This window comes from Thamnophis sirtalis, unplaced genomic scaffold (assembly GCF_051295495.1).
Source record: "Thamnophis sirtalis isolate CommonGarterSnake01/CBP01778 unplaced genomic scaffold, rThaSir2_p1.2 scaffold_4, whole genome shotgun sequence".
In the NCBI taxonomy this organism is placed as follows: domain Eukaryota; kingdom Metazoa; phylum Chordata; class Lepidosauria; order Squamata; family Natricidae; genus Thamnophis; species Thamnophis sirtalis.
The window spans coordinates 25363606-25382715 of record NW_028261384.1 but is presented as its reverse complement, the minus strand read 5'-3'; the positions used below and the strand labels follow the sequence as shown (position 1 = coordinate 25382715).

General features: G+C 38.0%; 1 long non-coding RNA gene across 2 annotated transcripts in view; it reads left to right on the top strand.

Annotated features, from left to right (window-relative positions):
- Positions 1 to 19110, top strand: part of LOC106537916 (uncharacterized) — a 120287-nt gene that overhangs the window by 88929 nt on the left and 12248 nt on the right. Inside the window, exons 4-5 of one of the 2 annotated variants that reach the window (XR_001312685.2) lie at positions 8980 to 9105; positions 13908 to 14276. This is a non-coding gene — a long non-coding RNA (uncharacterized LOC106537916). Of the gene's footprint in view, positions 1 to 8979; positions 9106 to 13907; positions 14277 to 19110 lie in introns of those variants that run through there. The other variant, XR_015696236.1, reaches the window with a different exon arrangement.

Here is a 19110-nt window from a genome sequence, read left to right as displayed (position 1 = left end):
CACCTCATGGTTTCTGCTATTTTCGGAGAGGGCTTATTTTTGGGGGGAGGGCTTATTTTAGCACATGTGCTCAAAAGCCCAATTGGGCTTATTATCTGGGAGGTCTTATTTTTGGGGAAACAGGGTAGCAGTTCGAAAACCTAAAAATGCAAGTAGAAAAATAGGAACCATCTTTGGTGTGAAGGTAACAGGGTTCCGTGCACCTTCTGCGCTTAGTCATGCAGGTCACATGACCACAGAGACATCTTCGGACAGTGCTGGCTCTTTGGCTTTGAAACAGAGATGAGCACCGTCTTCTAGAGTTAGGAACAACTAGCAAAAATGTGTGAGGGGAACATTTACCTTTACCTAACATCTTCAGTAACTGATGATGACTAGGAACGTATAAAAAGGCTCAGTTATGCATGTCATTTTTTCTACTAACAGTCATCATCATAGTTGCATAGATCTTTAGAGATTGCAAAAAAGGGAAAGGGGAGGAATATTTTTTTTGGGGGGGGGTACATGTCACCCAACCGCAGCATTAGACAGAGAACTTTCTGTTTTCTTAGAGACTGAGCTTTGAACAATGTCCACTAATTTCCATTAAGTGGCCTGTTTAAGGGATAGCAACATACTCTCCACATAGTTTGGTGTATGTGCCTTGTTTATGCATGTATTTATTAAATATATTTGTGTGCTTAATGCTGTTCCTACTTAATCCTGTATTAACAATGAACTGGAATGAAGAAACTGGCCCTTTGGTAAAGAAGGGATATACCTTTGGGTAATCTCCATGAGCAATTAAAGCTCAAATTGGCAGTTCCAAATCCTTTTTCTAGAGCTTATGCACTGGCTAGTTTCCAGATGTTCTCTCTGTAGCTGATAAGACTTGGAAAAATGAAAGTGCAATGCTCATTTTATGTGTGCAATTTTGGTGCGCTGATAATCCAGTTGTCCTTTTCTTTCAGAGGTTACAGGGACAACTATCTATAACTAGATCAACAATTTTCCTCTTGGTATTACAGGGTTTTGCTGCTGGAATACGTTGTAAAATGTTTTTTTCTGCACTTTAAGAAAGTGACCTTTTATACAGCGGAAATCTCAGGGGCATCCAGCCCTTCATTTATTGTCCATTTCAGCAAAATGTGACAACTTTGCTCACATCAGAAATTTCAATTTAGTTTCAAAACCGCATTGTGTTATAGCTGTGGTGGATGGAGGTGATTTCAAGAGGAAGGTCTCAGAGGAGATGGGTTTCTCTATTTTTAATCAGAACAGCTGCAATGGTATGAATTCTCAAATATACAGTGCATCCAGGTCTGTGTATATGTAATAGTCAGATGAGTATTTCAATGGGTGATGATAAACCATATCTACCCAGCATTCTTTGCCAGTTGCAGGTGACTAGACTACATTTGAGATATTGTAGGATGATTTGAAGAAAGTTTGACTTGAAGTGAAGATGGCTTAAAAAGAAATGCATAGACCTATAAAAATATCTTATAGTATAGATCAATGGCTAACCTTTTTGTCATTGCATACTGAAAGCACATGCCCACGAAAGTGCACCCATAATGCCATGCATGCTTGACATCCCCATGCCCCATGCATGCAGCCTGTTTTGGACCTCCTTGCAGTCTCCTGTGATCATAAATGGGCTGCGGGGGGAACTCACACCCCCGTGTTCCCCTTTACCCCTGTATGCACGCACAACTCCCCGCCCCGCTCATATGCGCATGTGTCCCACATACATCCCACCACCTGAAAATCCCCAGAGGAAAGATCCAAAAATCCCAGGAAGAAAGACCTGGGAGGTGTGCAGGTTAGAGCTGAGCTGGGGGGACGGCTCACATGTCCACAGAAAGGGTTCTGCATGCCATATGTGGCATGCGTGCCATAGATTCACCATAAAGGGTGGACAATTAATTTTTCCAAGAAGCCACATGAGAAACTGGACTGTTGTGGAGAGCCAAACCACAATGTAACCTGAATTGATGTCCTCAAACTTGGTCACCTCAACTCCTCCAGGTGAGGAGTGAGAGCTGCACAGGAGCATAGAAGTGCTTTTTCTTCTCAACTTACATCAACCACCAGCTGATTGAAGGAGCACATAGTGACTGGGCAGAGCCAAACATAACATGGCTTCTCATGCCAATAATGTAAATGGCGTCCATATTTACATTAGATTTCTAATTTCCAATTCACTTCATGTGGGCTGGATAAGAACAGCCAAAGCGCTGGATGTGGCCCGGGGGCTGTAAAATGTCCAGGTTTGGCATAGATAATTGTACATGAATGTGTGTGTGTGTGTGTGTGTGTGTGAGAGAGAGAGAGAGAGAGAGAGAGAGAGAGAGAGGGAGAGAGGGAGAGAGGGAGAGAGGGAGAGAGGGAGAGAGGGAGAGAGGGAGAGAGAGAATGAGAATAAAATATATTTGCTGCCATCAGGCGACGGCTACCAATTTAAATGATCTTAAAAGGGGACTGGACATATTCAGTGAGGATCTGACCATGCTATCAATAGTTGCAATTCTTGATGGATGTAGAGTGTTTTGTGTATCACAGGAAGAATATCTATAGGCAATCTTAACTTACCATCAAAACGGATCTCAAAATTTCTATTGTTAAGTAAGGCAATTGTTGAATCAATGTTACCCCATTTTACGAGGTTTTTTTTGCCATGGTTGTTAAGCAAATTATATAGTTGTTTAGTGAATCTGGCTTTGACTTTGATTTTCAGAAGCTGGTTGGGAGTTTGCAAATAATGATCACTTGAGCCCAGTTGCAAATAACAATGCAACTATCATAAATACATGCCAGTTGCCTGTGACCATGGAATGCTGCAATGGTTGTGAGAAGCAGCTATGTCACTTTTTTCAGTGCTGTTATAACAACTCAAGGACTATCTCTAACAGCTAATTGGCAACAACAATAAAAGGCTACCATTTTTCCATTATGTGGACTTAGAGATTGTATCTAGTTGGCTTTGTATGAGATGAGATGCTGGACTAAGTGGGTCTTTGGTCTGACTCACAACACTTTTTCTGATACTCAGGTACTAATTCAACAAATCCTAAGGAAATCAGTAAACATCACTTTTGAATAACATTTACCTTCTTTGTACGGCCTACATTTTCCTCCTCATTTACACAACTTCAAAAAACAAAGGTAGCCAAGGTGGCCACATTTTACATCAGAATTAAACAGGAGTTCTTGAGATGATGAAACAATTCTCTCTTTGGCATTAATCTTTGATCACAGATCCATGTCTATTTGTGAAAGGACATATTACCTACTTTAATTCTAATTTGTCTTAATTCTTCCAAAGTTCAACAAGGGTTATGACACTCCAGCAATCTTTTTTCCTACTGAACATCAAAAGATGACCCTGCCTATCCTCATCAGAACAGTGAAAATTATAAATTCTCAAAATGTGAATCCAGGATTCTAGCCAGTTAAGAGAGAGAATATAATTCTTATAGAACAGGATTTATTTTCTTTCTTTCTTTTTTAATTTTTTTTTCTGTTTAGACCTTGACATATAAATAACCATTCTGGGCAGGGGAACATGACAAGATATTGTAACCTCCCAAGTTTCACATAAATGACGCTAAACTAGAAATGATTTCCTCTTTTGTAATTGTTCTTATGCACAACATAGAATCCACCCATCTTTCCTTCCCTAAAATGTCTGTAGCGGATATCCACTTTCCCACAAATGAGAGTAAGTTAATTTATCAGTTACAAGCAGTTTGAAAATGTATCTTTTAATTGAACCAGACAATTTAGCCCTTTACTTTTGCATGTAATATAGCAAGAAATCATTTTATATAAAGTGGAAACAAGCAAGATTCTCATAATTCTTATGGTGTAGATAAAGATGTAAGGTAAACGTAAAGGTAAAGGTTCCCTTCGCACATATGTGCTACTCATTTCCAACTCTAGGGGCAGTGCTCATCTCCGTTGCAAAGTCAAAGAGATAGCGCTGTCTGAAGATAGCGCTGTCTGTGGTCATGTGGCCAGCATGACTAAACACCAAAGGCGCACAGAACACTGTTACCTTCCCACCAAAGTGGCCCCTATTATTCTTGCATTTGCACATGCTTTTGAACTGCTAGTTTGGCAGAAGCTTGGACAAGTAATGGGAGCTCACTCTGTTACATGGCACTAGGGATTCGAACTGCCGAACTGCTGACCTTTCTGATTGACAAGCTCAGCATCTTACGTGCGCGCGCACACACACACACTGATATAGATTCAAATATTCAAGAATAGATATGTGTGTATATATACAATATACTTAAGTTTGTGTGTGTTTGTGTGTGTGTGTGTGTGTGTGTGTGTGTGTGTGTGTGTGTGTGTGTGTGTAAACCAGTAGTAGATAGGGGACAGTTAAGACAGTCTTGACTTTTCTCTCTGTGGACACACCTGCTTAACAAATATCTACAAATTTTGCCCTACGTAAACAAGGAAAGGTTTAAGATTTAATTCTAACATCATGTAGTGAAACGTAACCTCAAGATTGTTGTCTATTTATTTAGTTTGCTACTTGGAAAAACAGAAGAAGGATGAAAGAACAAAAAGGGGTTCATATAGGAATTGATGCCCAAGTTCTCTGGGCTTCCGGTATCATCTATTATACACCTCAGCTATAACTGCTAAATAAGCCCCAGCACACTTTTTTTTATAAAAGAATGAGGCTCAATGGGAGGGGAAGAGGGGGGGGGAAATCATGTCTGTAGAACAATGACACAAAAAAAGAGTCGAATAGATTTCTCCAGCACTGCAAGGAAGGGAACTGTCATACACCTGTCATTCAGAGATAGGTGTTCCATTTAATGTTCTGGTTAGAGGGCATTCAAACAGCAAAGCACAGAACAGATAGTTAGATCAACCAATCAGCATGCAGGGTGTTCATCTTTGCATAATGCACAGTTGGAATTTGGGAGGTGTTTGTGTTGTTCCATCTGCCCCTATTTCCAATCCAGGTTTACCCATCAATTCCTTTTCAATCTAGGGTATGTGGTGAAGGTTATGGGCCATTGCAGGCAACAAGAGTAAGTAATTAATTAATATATGTAAGTAACTCTCTTCATATTTCAGGTCATTGATAAACAAGAAGAAATAAAGAAGGAGCAAGGCTTTGCAAATACAAAAGAATATATTATGTTCTTCCAAAGTGTATTTCCCTTCTTCTAATTTTTAGGTTCTAAGGGTGAATACAGCTAGATTTGAAATGGGCCATTTAGAGAGATTTTAGTGTAAGGGTGCTGCACTGTGCAGAGAGATGGATGCAATGAATTAAATGGCCCCTTACATTGTTATATGATTCTGTGATCCCACAGAACCAGAAGATAACCCTATTCCTAGGTATGTCTGTTTTCATAAATCAGGTACAGATACAAAAAACAACAATGATCAACAGATGAAAACAGCAAATAGTAGTTTGTTCCAACTTCATAAAAATCCCTTTCTGGGAGCAGATTTCTCCTCCCTCCCTCTTCCCCTCTGTCTCCCTCCCTCTGTCTCTCACCCCCCCCCCAATTGTTACTATATAGATTTTTAGGAATACTTATTTTAAATTATTATTAAATAATTAGTTTAATACAAAATAAAACAGTGATGGAAAGGGACAAGAAAATAAAAGAAAGAAAAAGAAAAATTCAATATATATACAAAATTCAATACATACAAATGTTCCATTAAAGGAACTGGATGAAAACTGACTCATTAACTATTTATTGCTATTGCTACTATATTGCTATACATACATACATACATACACACACACACACACACACACACACACATACACACACACACACATATACACATACACATACATACATACACATACATACATACATACATTTTTTAACATTCAATGTCAGGGCAATCTACATATGGTAGACACCCAATGCAATCCTGACAGACTGGATCCTTAAAGTCATATATCACTATATATTATTATATGAGCATCACTATATACTATGGCTATCGAGTACAACTTAGGCTGTTTTTTCATTTGACTATAGGTTTTAAAAGTTCTCCTTTTTGACATTTTAAGTGTTTTTTAAAGTTTTTTTTTGTACTGGGGCAAAAAGTTGCCCTTTTTTAAGTGGTCTTATTTTGCTTATAATTTAATCATTACTTGCATGTTTTAAGAGTAATACTGACCATCTGGATTGTCCACTAAGTCTGAAGTTCTGGAAGAAAACTTCTTCAAATAGCAGTTGGCTCCAGATGTACATAAAAAATGGATTTTGCTGTCTGCCCTGCCTTGAAATCACAGCCAGAGAAAAAGGATGCCAATAATTTTTCTTTTAGTTAATGAGTCAGTTTTCATCCAATTCCTTTAATGGAACATTTGCCCGATTTTTTAAGATTTGGGACCAATTTCTAATATAAACAGTAATCTGAAGTTCATGTCTAAAAATATTTTACAACTTGTCCCATTCTTTTAAGAATTATAATTATTAGAGTATCTTTTTTTTAGTATCAAATAGTTATAGACATAGAAAATCCTTGGAACAGATAATCAAACTACAATCCAAATCTGTGCAAATAAAGTCTCAAGTACTCCCATCCTCCCCAAGCTTTCTTAGCTTTCTGTTCTTTTCTTTCATTTAATAAAATGTGTGGCCTTTTATTTATGTGCCAATAATGCTTCATGGTAAGGGAAATGTCCTAGAAAAGTAATTGTAAGAACCATCTGTAAATTAGACACTTGATACTTCCCACAGAGAAGAATGAAAATGTAGACACTGTAAATAATCAAATGTTAACTAGCAAATATAATCAAGACATTTGCTACAGGATTTGGTCTGTTAATTTCCAGACCAATAATTTCACATGGATTTTAAAAAGTATGTAGATGTTGTATGAAGTAAGGTCTTTTAGGTTTCTCAAGAAATAATGCTCATTTCCTGCAGAGAATTGTAGAGAATTTTCTAAAATTAAAATGATTTAGAATTTAAAGGCCAAATTTAGTGGTACATGTACCACCCACAATTAATCAGGAAGATTTTTGAGGTTCAGCCCAGTAGCATTCTTAATGTTATGACATCTACCACTATAGATGGGGCATTTTGTTAAATCTGCAATCTGTTACCTAACATCTATTTGTCTAACACAAAGAATTAAGTGCTCAAGAATTAGATGGAGACATCCAACTTCTGCATTTTTATTTATGTAATTAATTATTTTTTTGAAAACATTTGTATAACAACCTATTCTCAGCGTCTCCCTTTTTTTTGCCAATACCCAATTAATTTAATGAAATAATATTTGCTTTTGTAATTTGTCTTAAAAATATTTGGGTAATTTTTCATGTGTAAAATGTAGAATTCCTGCAATTATTTAATTATAATGAGGCCAAGATACATCCATGTGTGTGCATACAAATGTCCTGTCCTTCATTGCATAATCATCTCTTTGGGGATCTGCAGAGTATGATGTAGAGTAATATAATTTGCTCAATTAATACTCAAAAGAATAAGTTCCTTATTCTTATTTCAATGTTTTTCCCTCCAAATTGGGAAGTATGGATAATCAGGTGGATTTCAGAATAATGGAAATAAGTGTAATAAAGACAGAAATGTCAGCAGTGTGTCTATCATGACCAGTGACAAAGTAAGCTCAGATTTTAAAGAATTCTGAATCACTTTTCAAACAGCCTGAGTATCAGGGTTCCAAATAGCATCCAATATAAAATCAGAGTCTGAGGCAAGAGATTCCTCAAAGTTCCACTTTATTAAAAGAGCCATGTTGGCACATCTGGGAAAACCCGAATCTGAAAGCTTTAAGGTTTCCACACACAATTGAAAGTTCGAGATCCTGACCCAACACCCACAAGTTCATCACATGGTCCAATCTTCCTCTGTCACAAAGACAGATTCCTCCCACCCAGTTCTGGCCAGGTGCAGAGACAAAGATGACCCTGGCTTTCTAAGAAGAATGTTGTTATGGCTACATGTTCCCCAATGCCATATAATCCCTCCTCCCATTTTCCCACAGTAGAAAGTGTGGCAGACCTGAAGTCCAAAAAAGAAAAGATGACTTGCAGGCATGACATTGAGAATATGATAAAAATACAGTGACTGTTTACTTAAGAAGACAACTATTGAGAAATGGCGAAGCAAATCCAATGCATTGCTTAAAATATGTTACAAAGTATGCATTTTGTTCAGTGCCAATTTTATTCTCTATACCTGCCAGCATTGGCTGGCTTTGGGAATTGGATGCACTGTCAAATTCCCATAGCATCATGGCAAATATGAGGCATGGTAGGAAATTTAATATGGAAGATGTTTCCCAGATCAACTCAGAAAATAAATATGTATCTGGAGAAATAGCTGGCTTCAATGCAACATGACAGCTGCAAAAAGTGGTGGCTGCAACTTCTGAGCTAGGATTATTGTCAACAACAGCTTTCCCCAACCTGGCACCTTCCAGATGTATATGCACTGCAGTAATTCTCAGAATTCATAGATGTTAGGATCAAAGGTTATGCTGCTTGAGAACAGTGGAAAATGCATCCCTAGGACATCAGATTGTGAAGACTGTCATAGAAACCTATGGCTTGCAGGTTTGAATTAACATGCCATGTGTCTTTCATGCTTACTCTCTGTTTTGCCTTCTAGTCCTTTCTCATTGGTTGATGCAGATGAGTGATTCTTATTTGAAAATGCTATTTTGCAGGTTTAAAGTGATAACATCTTTAGTGAGAAAAGAAGCAAGATTGTAAAGGGTCTCAAGTGAACCAAAGTTCAGAATTAATGGACATCTCATCCTTTACATTTAATAACAACAGAGTTTATAGTAGAAAATCTTCTCATTCTCCTTTTCCTTCTCTTCCTTCAGCAGATCTGAAAAGAATAAAAAAGGGACCCAGAAAAGTCAAATTATTCTGATTTTGGACAATAGCACAAGTGATTATTTTTTGCTGAAAACTTTCTATCAAGAGAAAAATACATTCCCCCCCCCTTCTATTTCTTTCAGAGCTACGATGGCACAGTGGTTAGAGTGCAGCACTGCAGGCTACTTCTGCTGACTGCTAGCTGCCAGCAGTTTGGCAGATCGAATCCCACCAAGCTCAAGGTTGATTCAGCCTTCCATCCTTCTGAGGTCAGTAAAATGGGGACCCAGATTGTTGGGGGCAATATGCTGACTCTGTAAACCCCTTAGAGAGGGCAGTAAAAGCACTGTGAAGTGGTATATAAGTCTAAGTGCTATTGCTATTCATTGTTACGATAGTGCTTATGCTCTTAGTTGTTTTAGAGCCATGTTATTTGTAACAAAGCTATATTCTGTTATTAGCAGGATCTTCTTAAGCTAATTCAAATTGTTCCATCCATCATTTCAGAACAATGCAGGGTTCGCACATCTTGTCCACAGTACCTTGCCCTCAGAGCTGTGGGATTCTTGTCAAAGTTTTCTGCTATTGGTGTCCCTTTTGTTTGCCTACATAAACAACGATTATAATCAAGGACCTGACAAGTAAAGCTGATTTGGGAATTGCAAACTTGGTAAATTCATCTTGAAATGGAAAAAAAATGAAATCAGTGCGTACTTGTTCCTAATCACTTGGCAGGATTAAATCTGTGGGGGGTTAATGTATTTGGAGATGGATGGAGGAGGATGTGTTTTAATTCCTCAGACTAATGCATTGCTAAGTTACCCAGGCCAGATGCATTGAAATGAATATCCATTGGATTCTGGAGGCAGAAAAAATGTATTTTCTTATTTGCCCTTGTTTATTGACTCGAAATAACACTGACTAATGCAAGATGTGCGCACTGTTAAGTAGAGGAGAAAAAGGACAAAAAGATACAGATGTGCTGAAACAAAGATAGAAACAACTCAAGCAAGATAGAAAATGACTGAGGGTCATTTTATAAAAGAATATCAGGTGGATTTTCCCCAGTGGTGACTTTAAAATTAAAATCACCATCATCATCATTATCATCATCATGATAAAGACAACGATCATATTTTATTGCTATATGTTAAAAGAGATGTTTTCAAAAAAGATAATTTGAAATGCGGGTTAATGAATGTGGTTCATGCAGCCAGCCCAACAAGAAAGCAAGATTAGTGATCCAGGTATAATAGTCCTCAAAGAGTTTGTTTCCTTTCCCTTGGCATGATGAGAAAAAAGAAGTCTTAAAGGCACTTCCACAAAACTCTTTTGCTTATCCCCTTCATCAGTCCAGCTTGAAGAGGTTCCTTGCCTTCACTCAGGGGTGGGTTCCTGCCAGTTCTATCCTCTTCTATAGAAGAGGTTCCACACATCTACCATGCCATTTAGAACCGGGTCCAGCTCCCTCCCTCTGCCCGTCCGCACATTATCAAGATGAAGAGCGAGAGGAGGAATTCTGGGAGTTGAAGTCCACAGGTCTTAAAGTTGTCAAGTTTGAACACACCTGCGTTTTTTCTAAAAGGTTAGGGGTGCAAGGGTCTTGTAATTTGACAGCTTTAAGACTTGTATGCTTCAAATGCCAGAGTTTCCGAGCCAAAATTTGATTGCTAAGGAAGAGCATTGTTAAGTGAGTTTCACCACATTTTACAAGTTGGCCACACCCACCCAGTTACATGGCTGGCAAGCCACTCCCATCTGGTCACATGGCCAGCACGACACTCCTATCCAGTCACATGGCCAGCAAGCCACTCCCACAAAGCAGGCCACACCTACAGAAGAGGTTCTAAAAATTTTGAAAACCCACCACTGCCTTCACTTCACAGAGAGCCAATCTCTTCTCCCTCAATCTGACGGACGGGAGAGCAAATCACTTTAGGGAAAGAAGGCAGAGCATAGTTTTTGGAAAACTTTCAAATCTATTTAATTATAGACATATTTTGGGGAGACAAGAACAGGAGGAAAAGAGGGTGTTTAGAACGAAGGAGATGCCAATCCTGTGAGCTGCTGCCCAACTCCTTCTGCCACTGATGTGCTTTGGGGAAGATTTCCAGAAACATTATTCTCCACAGCCCCTGGACTGATCTGACCCATTTTCAAACTGGATCTTCTCTTGACATCTGCTTAGGTTTTGAAAAAAAAAGAGGGTCCTGCTGACAGACATATGGATGGAGAAAATCTTGAGCCTCATGATACAATTCCTTTCCAACATTCAATTCAAGCAAAGCATTCTAATCCTGACTCTATTAACAGTTTCCTGTGCCTCTGTTTTCTTCTTTAAGAAAGTTAGATGGTGTGTATATCTTTTTGTGTGCTGTTTGTATATGCGTATGTGAGCACTGGGAAGGGCAGGATAGCCTGCATATATTACACTATGGATCACATGACCAAGACAAGGAGGAAAGCAAATGCCAAACATATGCCCAGCTGCCTCTCCAATAGGGATGGTTGGAGGAACTTTCTGGCCATTTGCAAACCTCATCTTTCTTTGGCTAGCAACTTTGGTCAAATCAAATTTGGTTCCACTTTGCTTAACTTTAGGAGTAGCATTCTGCTAAAAGCAGACAGTCATGAGCCCCTTCATACATAGTCTTTCCATCATGCCTGTGGATTGGAAAGGGCAAAGAAGCAGGACTCAAAACAGTTTTGTACCCATGAGCTTCCATAGCTTCTGAAGAAACAAACAAACAAAAAATTATTGCTGTCACTCCACATAAAAGACAAAGTTGAGCCAAGGTAGTGCAGTGGTTAGAATGCTGTACCGCAGGCTACTTCAGCTGACTGCTAGCTGCACTTCAGCACTTCAAATCGCACTAGGCTCAGCCTTCCATCCTTCCAAGGTGGGTAAAATGAGAACCCAGATTGCTGGGGACAATATGCTGACTTGGTAAACCACTTAGAGAGGGCGGTAAAGCACTGTGAAGTGGTATATAAATCTAATGCTATTGCTAAATGCTATTATTCTCATTCCCCATGTTTCAGGAGAGGTTTGTTATTTTGGACATTAAAAAGAAAACCCCAGAGTGGTCTTTACAAGAGGAGCTATTCTGCTGCAAGAGTGCCATTTCTTTAATTCTATTAAAAAGCTTCTGCTAATTTTGGTGTTCTGCTATTAATTGCTAACAGTTTGCACCCAGACATTCTTTAAATTGCTCCCACCAATTGCAGAAGAAAGTGTGCCTAAAGGCTGAGAACTAGGAAAGGACAATAGTTTAGTAGAACCTGTTTCTATAAGCCGAGAAATTAAGATGGACAAATTATTACAAATTATTGTGAAACTAATTAGAAAGTCACTAAAAGTGCTAAGTTTTGTGCAGAGAGCAGAGGAAATGGCCTTGAATGGCAGGCGGAAGAGTGGCTACCAAGATAGCGGTCAGATAAAGGTGGCCTGAACCCAGGCCAAGGCTCAAATATGAGTAAACATCTCAAATTGGCCCATCACTCCTTCACACAAAGAAAAAGGGAGGGATGGGAGGAAATACATTCAGACTTGCAAAATTCTGTTACTGGAACTTTACAAAAAAAGGCAGTATTGACCTTCATAGGATTAGTTTCAAAGTTTGAAGGCCTAGCATTTTGTTAAGGTTCTGTTAAGGTTGTTAGTTCATCTCTTAACATAAGTAACAGAGGTGGTATTCAGCTGATTCTCTCTGGTTTGGGTGAACCAGTAGCGGTGGCTGCGGGAGACTCCATTCCCCTGGATGTAATGCGCAACCTTCTGCGCTTGTTCACATTTGCGAACCGGTAGGAAAGGTAAGTGAATCCCACAGCTGATAAGTAGGTTGCAATATGAGTAACATTTGAGTTCCAACATTTATTTAGCAACTGTTCTACATTATAACCACATTGAAAAAAGTGATTTGTGACCAGTCCTTGCACTTAAAATTTTTACAGTATCCAAAATTTTGGTACTTGGCAACCAGTATATATTTACTATGTTTTAGCATCTCAGGGTTGTGGGATTGCCACTTGTGTCCTTCGCAGCTAACTTTTGACAAGCAAAGTCAATGGGCAGAAGTTGATTTCATATAATGATTATGAGATTCACTTAACAACTGCAGTGATTTGCTTAAAAACCAGGTCAAAAACAATCCAAAATTGAGTATAATTCATTTAACAACCAACTTGCTTAACAATGGAAATTTTGGTTGTGCATTGAAGATTACTTGCAGCTTCTGAGCAGGGCCTTGTGCTAATTTGAGCCACAAATTAGGAAAACTGAGCAAGTAGGAAAGCAGATCCCCACAAATTCAAATATTGGGGGAAGTCTCCCTCCCCCAATCTCCAACTTCACATTAATTATGAGTGGAGCCAGAGGAATGCTGATTTGATCTACAACGAAAAAAAGCATGGTATCAATCTAAAAGGACTGCTAAGAATATGTGGAGGAATCCTGCCAGAAAAGGAATTGGTAGTTAGCAGCAAGGAATTTTGCAGTACAATTTTTCATGGAGAAGTATAATTTGAATAGCAGCCTCTTGATGTTGAATAGAAACATATTGAGATAAGCAATGTGTGGGTCACTGTTATCGCAACATGTAGCTATAGTGATCTCTTATGGTGGTTTCAGATTCTTATTTTCCTTTGAATGTTTTGCAAGTACTGATCTCTTTCAGTATGGTTTGGAGATGAAGCAACTTGTGGAAGAAATGTAGCAGTAGCAGGAATTACCCAGGAGTTTCCCCAAAGCAGAAAGTGACGTCAGGTTGTGGAGATATTTTAGAAGAAAAGGTTCCACACTTTCATCTTTGTCCATTCATAACCAATGGAACAGCTTGCTTTCAGAAGTTGTGGGAGTGTCATCACTGGAAGCTTCCAAGAAAAGATTGGATTGCCATATGTCAGAAATGGCGTAGTGTCTTCTGCTTGGGTGGGTGGGGGTTTGAACTAGCTGACAAACAAGGTCCCTTCCAACTCTGTTAATCTGTAACTGTATGAATGACTATTGTATGAATGACTGTTCAGGAATCCTATTAATTACTTCAGGAATGGGTTGATTCTTTTGTTTCAGAAGACCAGCTGCATTATGAGGAACACTGGTTTTGCACACAGCCAGGCATGAATGTAGAAGTTGATACAAGTTTTAAAGGCATGTATATCAAGACATAATCATATAACTTGTCTGAAATATATCATTTGTGTGATTATCTGGACATATGCACAGGTTATCTTAGCCTGCCCATTATAGTTGTAAATTGTAAAGTTTAAAATGGGTCATCACATGACTGACATGATTATACGACCTATTTTGTGGTTGTCCTTAAGTGAACCACCATGGTCATTAAGTCATGGTACTTATTAAGCAAATCCATATTTGTTATGGTTTTTTTTTGTTAAAAAGCATTTTTGTTAAAAATCAGAAGTAAAACAGAGTTTTCAACAAATCATTGTAGATTACCATCACATGACTATGGGATACTGCAAATGTGAACTGGTTGCTGACCACCTGAAATGGGGTAGGGGGTTGGTGATTAGAATTTCAGAACTGTGTTGTAAATATCTTTTGGGGTGGGGGGGTCTGTCTAAACTTGAAACATTAGCTAAGTGACCACTTGTAAATTGAGGACTACTTGCATTGTAACACCATGTCAAGCGCCAAGGAAATCAGGAGTTTCAGGCAGTTCAAATGAGTATAAAGAGTTATTACAAGTTTAGCTCTCTACAAGAATCTGGCCAAGTGACTGTTAAGGGAATGTGTGGGAATTAAGAAAGAAATTCAAGTCGAACTGGACTTAGATCTCTTGTGGGCATGCAGGGACTCATGACTTATGACGTGTTTGACCCTCCCTCGGGCTCAGCCTCCTACACATCATTTGGCAACTTACCCTAATCTTTTGCCTCTTGCCTCCCTAGAACAAGATTTCTTGTATTTGTATGAGAAGAACATATTTTAAAATATTAACAAATGATTTGTTGTTAATTGCGAAGTCATGTCCGACCCATTGTGACCCCATGGCAACCTTCCTCCATGGCTTTCTGTTCTCTACCATCCCCCGAAGTCCATTTAAGCTCATGCCTTCTGCTTCAGTTACTCCATCCAGCCACCTCATTCTCTGTCATCGCCTTCTTCTTTTGCCCTCAATCTTTCCCAGCATTAGGCTGTTCTCCAATGAGTCCCACATTCTCATTTGGTGGCCAAAGTATTTTAGTTTGTCTTCAGGATGTGGCTTTCTAAAGAGTGGTCAGGATTGATCTCCTCTAGGACTGACTGGTTTGATCGCCTTGCAGTCCAACAAATGATAAGATAACTGTATTCTTAAGATTTGAGAAGGAATCAATAAAAACAAAAACAAAACACCTTTAAATAGCTGATCTTCCAAAATTTCCCTATCTGAGTGCTTTCAGGTGTATGGACTAAAGCAGAAAAATTAGACTATTCATGTATTCTGATATAGGCACTCTTGCCCTTCTGCTGTTTGTATTAGAGAAGCAGAGAATGGATATGGATTTGCTCCCAGTACTAGCAACATGCAAACAGCACAAAAGTGTTTCAGTCTCCCATGGCTATTCACTGGAGACCTAGAAGTCATCATTGTTCAGTAAAAAGACTTAAGAAGAGGGTTTCAGAAAGAAAACAGTTGAACTGCAATGCCTAACTGACATTATGCTTGAACTCTGGATTTCTTTTCAACGTCTGATGCATTGCAGAGTTAAAAAGATAGGATTGGCAACTGCTCTACAAAGTACGTTCCATTCTTCTCTTACCTATTATTTGAGCTCCAACAGAGACGTATTAACATTCAGTGTTGTCGTTTGCATTTCACGGTATCTTGATCCCAAAATAATAATATAAATCATGGTCAGATAGAAGTGACAGATAGAAATAGTCCTTGTAAAGAGAGAAGAAAAGAAGCATGTGGCTCCTCCAAGAGTTATAAAATTATATATTTGTAATTAATGAAATTTGTAATTTGAGCTAAATAGCTCAACTTGCAGTTCCATCCATGCCTACTTAAAAGTAAGGCCCATTGAGTTTTATAGCATTGATGTTGTGGATACTCAGGCTTCTATAATTAGCCTTTTTCTCAGATTTCATTAACTGCAATCCATTTACTAAATATAATCCTTACCAAAATTTAAGCTCTATCCAAAGATTCTTTAATAAGAACCAGCTTAGTGTAGTGGTTAAGTGATTAGGCTAGAAATGGAGCAAGTGTGAGTTCTATTTCTACCTTCAGCACAAAACCAGCTAGGTGGCCTTGAGCCGGTCACTCTTTTTCAGCTCTAGGAAGCAGACAATGGTAAATCACTGCTAGAATCTTACCAAGAAAATGAGAGGGACATGTCTAAGCTTTTGCCAGGAGTCAGCTTTCACTTGAAGTTGTCAAAAATAAAAACTATTTTTTTTGTTCGCAAGATAAGGAAGGCTTCCCAAGGCTTTGAGTAGCTATGGATATAGTAGTGCCATGTGGCAGCCTTTAAGCAAAGAATATTTGGAAGGTATGATCAAAAATATCAAGATGAGGACTATTATGGTGTAATCCAGGGGTGGTATTCACTTACTTTCCCTACTGTGTGCACGTAGTCTTTCGCACATGTGCTTTTGGAGAAAAAAGGGCCTAAATGGGATGGCATAGAGCCAAGGCGGGTGGGTGGTCCACCCGTGATTTCCGCTACCGGTTCGTGTGAACTGGCCTGAACCGGTAGAATACCACCTCTGGTGTGATCTAAGTTGTGCCTGACTTTTATGAATGGAGCTTTGATTGCAGCATAATGATCATCCATCTTGACTTTTTGACCATAACCTGCAGACAACCCTGATTTTGGCTGACTTCAAACAAATTTTTCCTATATCTTTGCTGCCATCTAATGGGATATTGGTTGCTGACTTCAGTTTATGAGTGTGTGTGTGTGTGCGCGCATGTGGTTATGTGTACACATACATCTAATACAACTTTTATATATTTTTGTGCTATTCAAATCTACACCTTTGAAAATTGAAATACTACAGGTGGCATCTATCCCCATCGAGAATTGCAAGAATGTCCAAGAATAAATCCGAAAAATGCTGGAAATGTCATCAGACGCCGGGCACATACTACCACATGTGGTGGACTTGTACTGAAGCAAAAAAATATTGGACTAAAATCTACATGTGGTTGGAAAAAATGATACATAAACATATAGATTTAAAACCGAAACTCTTTGTACTAGGAATAATACCAGAAACATACAATAAAGACTTGAAATACCTGATCGTGAATGTTTTAACAGCTGCTAGAATTGTATTTGCCAAAAATTGGAAAAACGAGAAAGTACCATCACAGGAGGAAACTATTCAGAAAATAATTGAATATGTCAAAATGAGTAAGCATACATTTGAAATTAGAAAACAAGAGGATGAGCAATATTATAAAGTGTGGGACTTATTTTACCAATGGTTATATAAAAAACCTGGGAATGAAATTGTTTACTTATGTTGTAATAGTCTTTTGGTTTTTTTCCTTTTTTTGTTACGATATAGAGTACTACTTACATAATATATAAAGGACAATAATGATTTTAATGTATAAGAGTGGGACGATTTGAATACTTTGATATAATTGTATGTAGTGACCATTTTATGTTAGAAAGATCTTTGTATATTAAACAGATCAATGATGATGTAAGGAATAATTGATATATACATGAATTGAAATACTTAACCATTATATGATTAATAATTAATAATGGAAAACTATTCTTGGAATTCTGGATGATTTGTAACATTATGGTCAATTGAAAATATGAATGTATATTATAAATTAATGGGAATTCTTTGTTCTAATCTTCGCTTTTCTTCCTTAAAGATAGGTGATACTATAATACTTTAAAGACTCATTGTTATTTGATAGATAATTATGAATTTAAGGAAATAAGGATTGTTACAAATGAAAGAATATTAATGGTAATTTGAACACATAATGCTCAATGACAGTGAAACGTTCAGTTATGTTTAATGTAAACCAGTGATGTTAATCCTAAACTTAAGAATTGATGCACAGAAACTTGTAACCAAATGACACACTTGATGAAATGGAAGAAAGTTGTTCTTTTTTCTTCTCTTGCTTTGTTTTGTATATGTTGTTTTGTTTAAAAAGAATAAAAATATATCTAAAAAAAAAAAGAAAATTGAAATACTGATATATCAAGCAACCAGATAAATTATACAGATAGTTAATTAGTTCCAGACTGCATATGCCTCTGGTGTGTGTTTTGGTATGTACTTTTTTTAAAAAAATAGCACTCAACATGTTAATTATTTGTTTACTGTGGCATCTTCAGCATGATAATGATCCCTGGGTGACTTCGATTAAAACGAACATGTTAGGCATCGTAAGTCAAGATTTCCTGCTGTTTCTCTGCAGAGGCTTCTTGATTAAAGAATGAAGGGGTCTTTTCCCATTAGATGGAAGGCAAATCAAGCAGTTCCTTTCATCTCTGTTACCATGGCAGTTTCAGATCTCTTCCAGCCCAGCATTGAAGATTTTTTCTTTGACAACCTAAAACAGTTTGATTTGACCTTTGCGAGCTATAGAAATTCTGCCCTCTGCTGGAAAGAAAGATGTTATGGCGGAATGAGAGAGAGGCAATTCCAGGAAGCAGGGCATGAACTAAAATTGGACAACTAATATTAAAGGTTTTCTAAGTTAACAAAGCTTCTTTTGAACTCCTCTTTTTAAAAACAAATCCTAGTTCAGGATTTAGCACATTTCATTTTGTCTTGTGGTGGGATTTCTGGGAAGCTCGGGAAAATGTAGATAGAATATAAACACTCCTAAAATTGTGCCTATTATCACAATTTTCTATTTCTAGTGCAAAAATTGACTAAATAAAGCACCTGTGTCTTGTTGGGAGGCAGACTTAAAGCTGGACATTTCTTTTTTCAACCATTTAACTGAAACATTGTGAATGAGTTTTTAGAATAAACCAAATAAAGTTCTTCAAAGCTGTTCCAGGTCTTGCAATAGAGTTTCCAACCAGGATGGCATAATTGCCAGCAGCACACAGTGTCATCTATAACAGCAATGTGTGTGCTTTGGGCTAGGGCCAGCATTAGTCATTTTCAGTCCTGCCAGGCATTTTACAGACACAGCTGTTTTTTGTTTAGTTTTCTAGGCATTCTTGGTTTTACAGGCTGACATGGCTTTACAGGCTAAAATCTATGAGCTTAGTAGCAATATTATTAGTGATGAATTGGTGATGATAATTAAAGAATATTTTCTTGAAACACC